We start from the raw sequence: 6,491 nt of genomic DNA on the forward strand, positions 1-6,491 counted from the left end.
TGCCAGTGTGAATCCCCAGAGGCTTGTTGGAGATATACACCTATCTCATAGAACTGGAAGGGACCTTGAAAGGTCATCAAGTTCAGTCCAGTCCAGTCCTCTACCTTCACTAGCAGGACCAAATACTGATTTTGCCCTAGATTCTCCCCCTCAAGGATTGAACTCACAACCATGGGTTTAGCAGGCCAATGCTCAAACCACTGAGGCTAGGTCTACACTGGGGGGGGGGATCGATTTAAGATACGCGAATAGCATAGCTGAATTTGATGTATCCTATTCGACTTACCCCGCTGTGAGGATGGCGGCAAATCGACCACCGCAGCTCCCCCATTGACAGCGCTTACTCCTCCTGACGAGGTGGGAGTAAGCGCGTTGATTCGGGGATCGATTTATCCATCTAGATGAGATCGATTTCTCCCCGCCGATCCGGGCAGGTAGTTAGACTAGCCCTGAGCTATCCCTACCTCCTTCCCTTTGTTCTTGAGAGCCTTCAAAATTCAGGAGAGGAAGAGAATCATGCTGGGTATTGGGTGCGACAGTGGTGGTGGTGAGGTGACCGTCGGTGTTGACTCAGTCACTTTTCATCGAGTGGGGTTGATCTTGAGCAGATGGGAGGCGTGGGGGGTGGGGGGGGCGAGATCTTGCGCACCAATCGAGCTTTGGGCAGTGATGGCTCTTGCCTGGGTTATTTGCTGTACTTGCAGAGGAATCGTCCAGGAACCTCAGCCGGAGGAGAAGCTGGAAGAAGTGGATCTGAGCCGCCTGGACATCCATCTAAGCAGAAACGAACAGTCCTTAGCTTTCTGCCTTCTTCCACACCGTCTGTGAGTCATTTGTAGGAATTGGTTAATACAATGGAACTGAGAAAATTGTGGACAACTCACACAAACAGAAAAAAGGAGAAATTCATCAAGTCAATTATTTGCTACAATTTGTAGTTTCCAAATGAGACTTGATGAAATTATTGGCTACCTCCTACACACAGGCATAATGATGCTTGTTAATGCAGAGACTTTATTTTTATACATGAATCAATTTTATAGGGGGAGTATGTAACCTCTGCTAACACAGTATAAATCTTTAACCCCTCTAGGGGTTACATGACTTAGGGAATGTCTTCGCTGCAAAAAATGGCAGTGAAGACCCATCAACTTAGCTTTTCACTTGGGTGAGCAGCTTGAAATAAAGCCTATTTGGGAGCCTGTGGTTGAACTTAAGCCGCTAACCTCAGTTAAAAGCCGTGTGTGTCTTTTCTGCTATTTTAACCCGAATTAAGAACTTGCTTGCAGTGAAGAAATACCTATAGAGGCCGAGGAGGCTTCTACTGTCTCCAAGCTAAAGGCGTTGGGGTTTTTTTTAGCACAGCAGTAAAAGTCCATGCTCTTATAACTCAAGGTCCTGGATTCAATCTGCACAGATGGCTTGTCGGTGGATGACCTTATATACCCATTGCATTGGCCACTGGCGCACAGACTTACCCATTTTTGATGCACACATGCAGGGTTGTGTTTGCAACTTAGGACTTCTTTTGAAAATCTGTGTTTCAAACCCTTACAGTTCCCTTTGCTGATGCCTAGAAACAGCTCTTAATTCAGTATTATGTGGATTATCTTCCTTCGTTTATTCTTTAGGCCCAGAGAGGGAAGTACACTTAATATGAAAGGGCTTATTTTGTCTCCCATAGATATTTCATAACCCCCATTAATGGTAGCTGTTAGCATCGATCACAAGGCAAGACTAGATCTATACAGTTTTAGAGGATGTACGATTTCTTTCTTACTTTATCTCGTGACAATGAGATTATCACATTGGTTGCTATGGTGCTTAGCTGTTTCAGTTACAATGGCAGCTGACGAGGCACCGGAGGACTATTGTCTAAGTCAGAGAATATAAAAAGAAGCTCAAATCCTTTCTAAAATTGAGCTTAACATTTTCACTCTAAGTGAGCTGAGAGCTGGCAAAAGGTGCTGCCTGGATGGCCCTGAAGACTGAAGTCAATATTTATTTCTGCACAGAATAGTTGAGGTATCAGCGGTGGCAGTGCAAACTTCTCCAGGTTGCCTCACCAAAGTGTTCCAACTTTGACCCGGCAGGGCGTGCTCTAGAGGCTGAAGGGATAACTCATCCTCCACTGGTAGTTCAGTAGTTAGCATGCAACTGATCACATCTCTAAACCAAACCATCGAAGTCCCCTCATTGGGAGTCTCGGCAGAGAGGCTATCAATTCCCACTGAAGTCAGTGTAGATTGTAGATCCATGCAAGAGGCACTGAGCATTCCACAGAGCCTAGCCCTTCTCTGTTTGGCTCCGGATTAAGATTCTTCTCTTTATTTACACAGACCACCAAAGAGCTCTCACCTGGTATTATCTTTTGATGACTATTGACCTGAGCCAAGTGTGCACCAATGTGCTGCTACAGCTGGTACGGATTCCGTTACCAGCACTTGTGAATTACCAGCCTGGTAAATGCAAAACCACTTTAGTACTGATGCAAAACACCTACCCGTACAACAGTACAATTACAGGGCCATGTCTGAGGTCAACATCCAAGGCCATAACAGAGTCAATCGTCAGAACTTTTACTCACACGGCGAGGCACCTCCCCCACACTTACGCCTATTTATGCCAGTCGCTCTACCTGTGCAGAAAGGAAACGCAGGTAAGAGTATGAGAATCTGACCCTCAGTGTGTATTCTAGGCAAACTCCCATTGACATTGAAGAGTTTGCTGGAGTAAGGATGGAGTAAAACCTGAGTAAAGGACCTCCCTCCTTGTAAACCCGGTGATTTAGGCCATTCAGGTGAAATGGTGTAGAATCAAGGCTAGCTCCTTGGCTGCAGTATATCCGGGGCCAGATTTACACCTTGGGTGCCCCTAGGTGCAGGGGCTCGGAGCCCCTTCCCCGTGTCCTCAACAGCCTGGAGCTGCAGGGTCCCCCCCACTATGACTTGGAGCGCCTAACTGTGGGCAGTGGTGGTAGCGGTGGTACCCTGCCACTTTTAACTTTTAGGTGCCCCGCCACTCATAGACCCCCCCCACTGCTAGCACCCCCCACCACAAACTTCCCAGTGCCCCACACAGGCCCCTCACTGCCCAGCACCCCAACACACACAAACATCTCCCACCCCCCACTGTCCAGTACCCCCCACAAACCACCCACTGCCCAGTGTCCACCACCCCCTCACTTCCAAGAGTCCCCCCTACACACCCCCAGAGACCCACTCTCCCAAGCCCTGCCCCCCTAGCCATACTCACCAGCCCCACTGGGAGGTGACTCTGTCTGTTGGGTTGAGTGAGGAGAGCTCCAGCAGGGCTCATAGGACTTTTTCACCCTCAGCCAGCCCCATCCTCTGCCAGGACCCGGGAGCAGCAACATTTTAATTTGTAGGTGCCCCTAGGCACGTGCCTATTGTGCCTAATGGGAAATCCAGCCCTGTATATATCAGCACAATTCCATTGACTCCAATTTACAGAAGCTAAGTCTTTGACTCATCAGTTTAGAGAGCATTGAAGTACATTTTCTAGTTTCAGTGAGCAATGAACGAGTGTGATTTTTCAGTTTTTAGTGATAAATTTCCATTTGATTTTTTTTCCACCCTAATTTTTTAGACATGTAAAAATCTGAGCTTTATTATTTAGCTGGCAGCGCGAATCGCGACAAAGTCCATGGCATTTAAACTAACCGCTTGCATCGATCTCTCAGACGATACCCTTTACAAAAAAAAATGACTGACTTGTTATCTTGCCCTCAAGATAAGTATTTCAACCATTCTCCTTCTACAGACAGAAGCCAGCTTTTGTCAAAGGAGTTGTCATGAGGCCAGTCCCAGATGGCGCAATTTGTAAATAAGGATGTCAATCAATTGGTGTGGTCACACTGAAATTACTGATAATATTCTCTTCCTCTGTGATAGTGCTGGGAGATCAGACTCCTGTCAACACTCCATTTTACAGCAATCTGAGAATCTTCTGAGCAGAGGGGCTATTCCACCCCTGAGCCAAGCATGTGTCACCTCTCTCCCTCCCTTTTGCCGCATCCCTTCCACCTTCCCTCCACTGAAAACAGGACCACAAACATAATCAACGCCACTGCCAATTTCAGCCCATTGGCCAGCGATGGGCACGATATGCAGCATCTCTGTTTGTACATATCCAGGATCAACCCTGCCTCTCAGTGGGGTTCAGAGATGTCACCCATAGCTGTGACCCAAGCAATAGGAGGAGATTAGACTGAAATTTTCAAAGGGCTCTAAATGACTTTTGCATCCAAATCCCATGGCTTTCCTAACTCCCATTGAAAATCACAGTCTAACCCAATGTAATGAAGTGTCTTTATTTAGCTACTTGCTTTTAAAGGGGGCAGGGCTCATAGTCACTCATGGAAAACATTCCCTAATTGGAGACAATTGTGCTCATTCAGTATATTAAATATTTTCTGGGTTTATCTTCCCTTGATCTTAGAGACACATGAGAGGGAAGGGTCTGTTCCTTAGGAGTTATCTGCTCCTGATGTCTATGAAGTCATCACAATAATCCCGTTTATGACCTTGCCCACCAAGCCACTGTGACTGGGTCACAAACAGAGGATATGGACCAGCTGAGTGTGCTCACTACAAATCTTGACGGAGGTGGGGGGGAGAGTTAACGGGGACATTAAATTGCCTTTGTCTCCCCCATCCTGGATCTAGCAGATGTTCATCCTGGAGCCTTGCAGAAAACAGAACAACCTAAGCGCTGCTTGTCTCTTAGTGACTCTTCTAGAGTAAAGCTAAATCTTACCTCTTTCCTCTGGCATCTGCATCTGATGAGTACAACGCTTTGTCTCTTTTGTGTTTTGATGTTATGGGTCACCACAGCATGAATGAGTGAAGAAGATGACCTGGGAACTGTGGAGGAGATGAAAAATGTGTAATCAAAGATGTCCAGGTGAAGAGACACAGGTACAGTGTAAGAGGGAATTACTTCATTCTTTCCCAATCACCTGTTTCTGGCCTGCATCTTTGGCCCATACTTCCTTTCCACGCTCCATGCTCTGAAGGTGTGGGTCAAAATTCTCTTCTCCAGTGCAGATGGAGGATTTTATCTACAGTGGCGATGTGTATTGAATATTCAGCACTCGGAAAGCATACAGAACTCCCGTTGGTGTAATGGAGCTGGACTGTGCAGTAGCATCCCCAGTGGATTAGTGACAAGAGGCAAAGATCTTCCATTGGTGTAGATCAATGTCGCTCCATTGAAGTAAATGGAACAACACCAATTGACACTAGCTGAGGATCGGGCCCAGGATTTTTTTTTTTTAGGTGTTTCTAATAGGACTATTTAGAATGCATAATGTTAAACCCATGCATAAGTCTGTGACGAAGTGGGGATTTTTCCTTGTTATGTTGTATGTAAGCCTATGTGAATTTTACTGTTTTTCATGAATACTGTGTGCCTCAGTTTCCCTGTGTGCTGTGCCAATGCTTAAGTGGTGGGAATAAGGGTGTGTGACTTTGGCTGAGACACTCAGGGGAAGGGGAGGCTCCTCCAGCAACCTGCAAATAGGCTATGGCCGGTGCCATTTGTAACCTGAGACCCACGAGGGGGATGCAACCAGGTGATGACCAGGTGACATTTTGCCTGGGAAGCAAGACAAAGACCAGAAGGAGGAGCAACGGGAGTGTCTGAGGTCTGGAAGCTGGGCAGTCTGCTTGCGGGGACTGGAGTGGGGAGTCCAGGGCGTCTGGCCCGGGATTCCCCCAAGATGCACTTGGCTGAAAGTTACTGATTTCTGTGCTAACAAGTTCTGTTCTGCGCTGTGTTCCCTGTCGACTAATAAACCTTCTGTTTTACCGGCTGGCTGAAAGTCACTGCTGACTGCGGAGATGGAGTGAAGGGCCCTCTGGCTTCCCCAGGAGCCCCGCATGGGCGGACTCGCTGTGGGAAGCGCACGGTGTGCAAGGGGATGCTGAATGCTCTGAGGTCAGATCCAGGAAGGTCGAAGTTATGTAAGCCTCTTGCCTGGGCGACAGTATGCTCAGAGAGAGGAGGCATGCTCCCCCGGAGTCCTGACTGGTTTCATACGGAGCAGAGCATTGGCCCGGTGACTCCGTGACAATGTCATTGCCACATTTGTACCTGATAAATTTTATGATAGCTTGTTCTAAGTGTCTATGAAGTTCACTCTGTTACCTGAGAGAAAGGTGAATGATCTATTAGGAATCCCATTTTGTGCGTATGTGTGCACAGATGGGAAATTATCAAGAGTCACTAAGTATAATAAATGGAAATTACCTCTATTGGCAAACCCATACACTGCTAAGAGCATGATGCACAGAATCCAGCTATAAATATATATGAGACTTTCTGCTTCATGGTCAAACTAGTGATGCTGGTATCAATTCTGCAGCAGCTCATGCTTTTATGCTTATAAAAATATGTATATATAAAGTCTTGGGTAGGATTTAATAATTATTAAATAGACAGCACTCTACTGGGCAGAGGTGATAAAT

The 6,491-nt window shown here is 46.7% G+C and overlaps 1 long non-coding RNA gene across 1 annotated transcript; it reads right to left on the reverse strand.

The window, feature by feature from the left end:
• Positions 1-694: 694 nt before the first annotated feature.
• LOC128845745 (uncharacterized) lies at positions 695-4,869 on the reverse strand. Its single transcript, XR_008446717.1, has 4 exons — positions 4,780-4,869; positions 3,256-3,415; positions 2,504-2,638; positions 695-822 (listed from the first exon to the last, which is right to left on the reverse strand). It is a non-coding gene; the product is annotated as an uncharacterized LOC128845745 (long non-coding RNA).
• Between the last annotated feature and the right edge of the window lie 1,622 nt (positions 4,870-6,491).

Source organism: Malaclemys terrapin, chromosome 11, assembly GCF_027887155.1.
Source record: "Malaclemys terrapin pileata isolate rMalTer1 chromosome 11, rMalTer1.hap1, whole genome shotgun sequence".
Lineage (NCBI taxonomy): Eukaryota > Metazoa > Chordata > Testudines > Emydidae > Malaclemys > Malaclemys terrapin.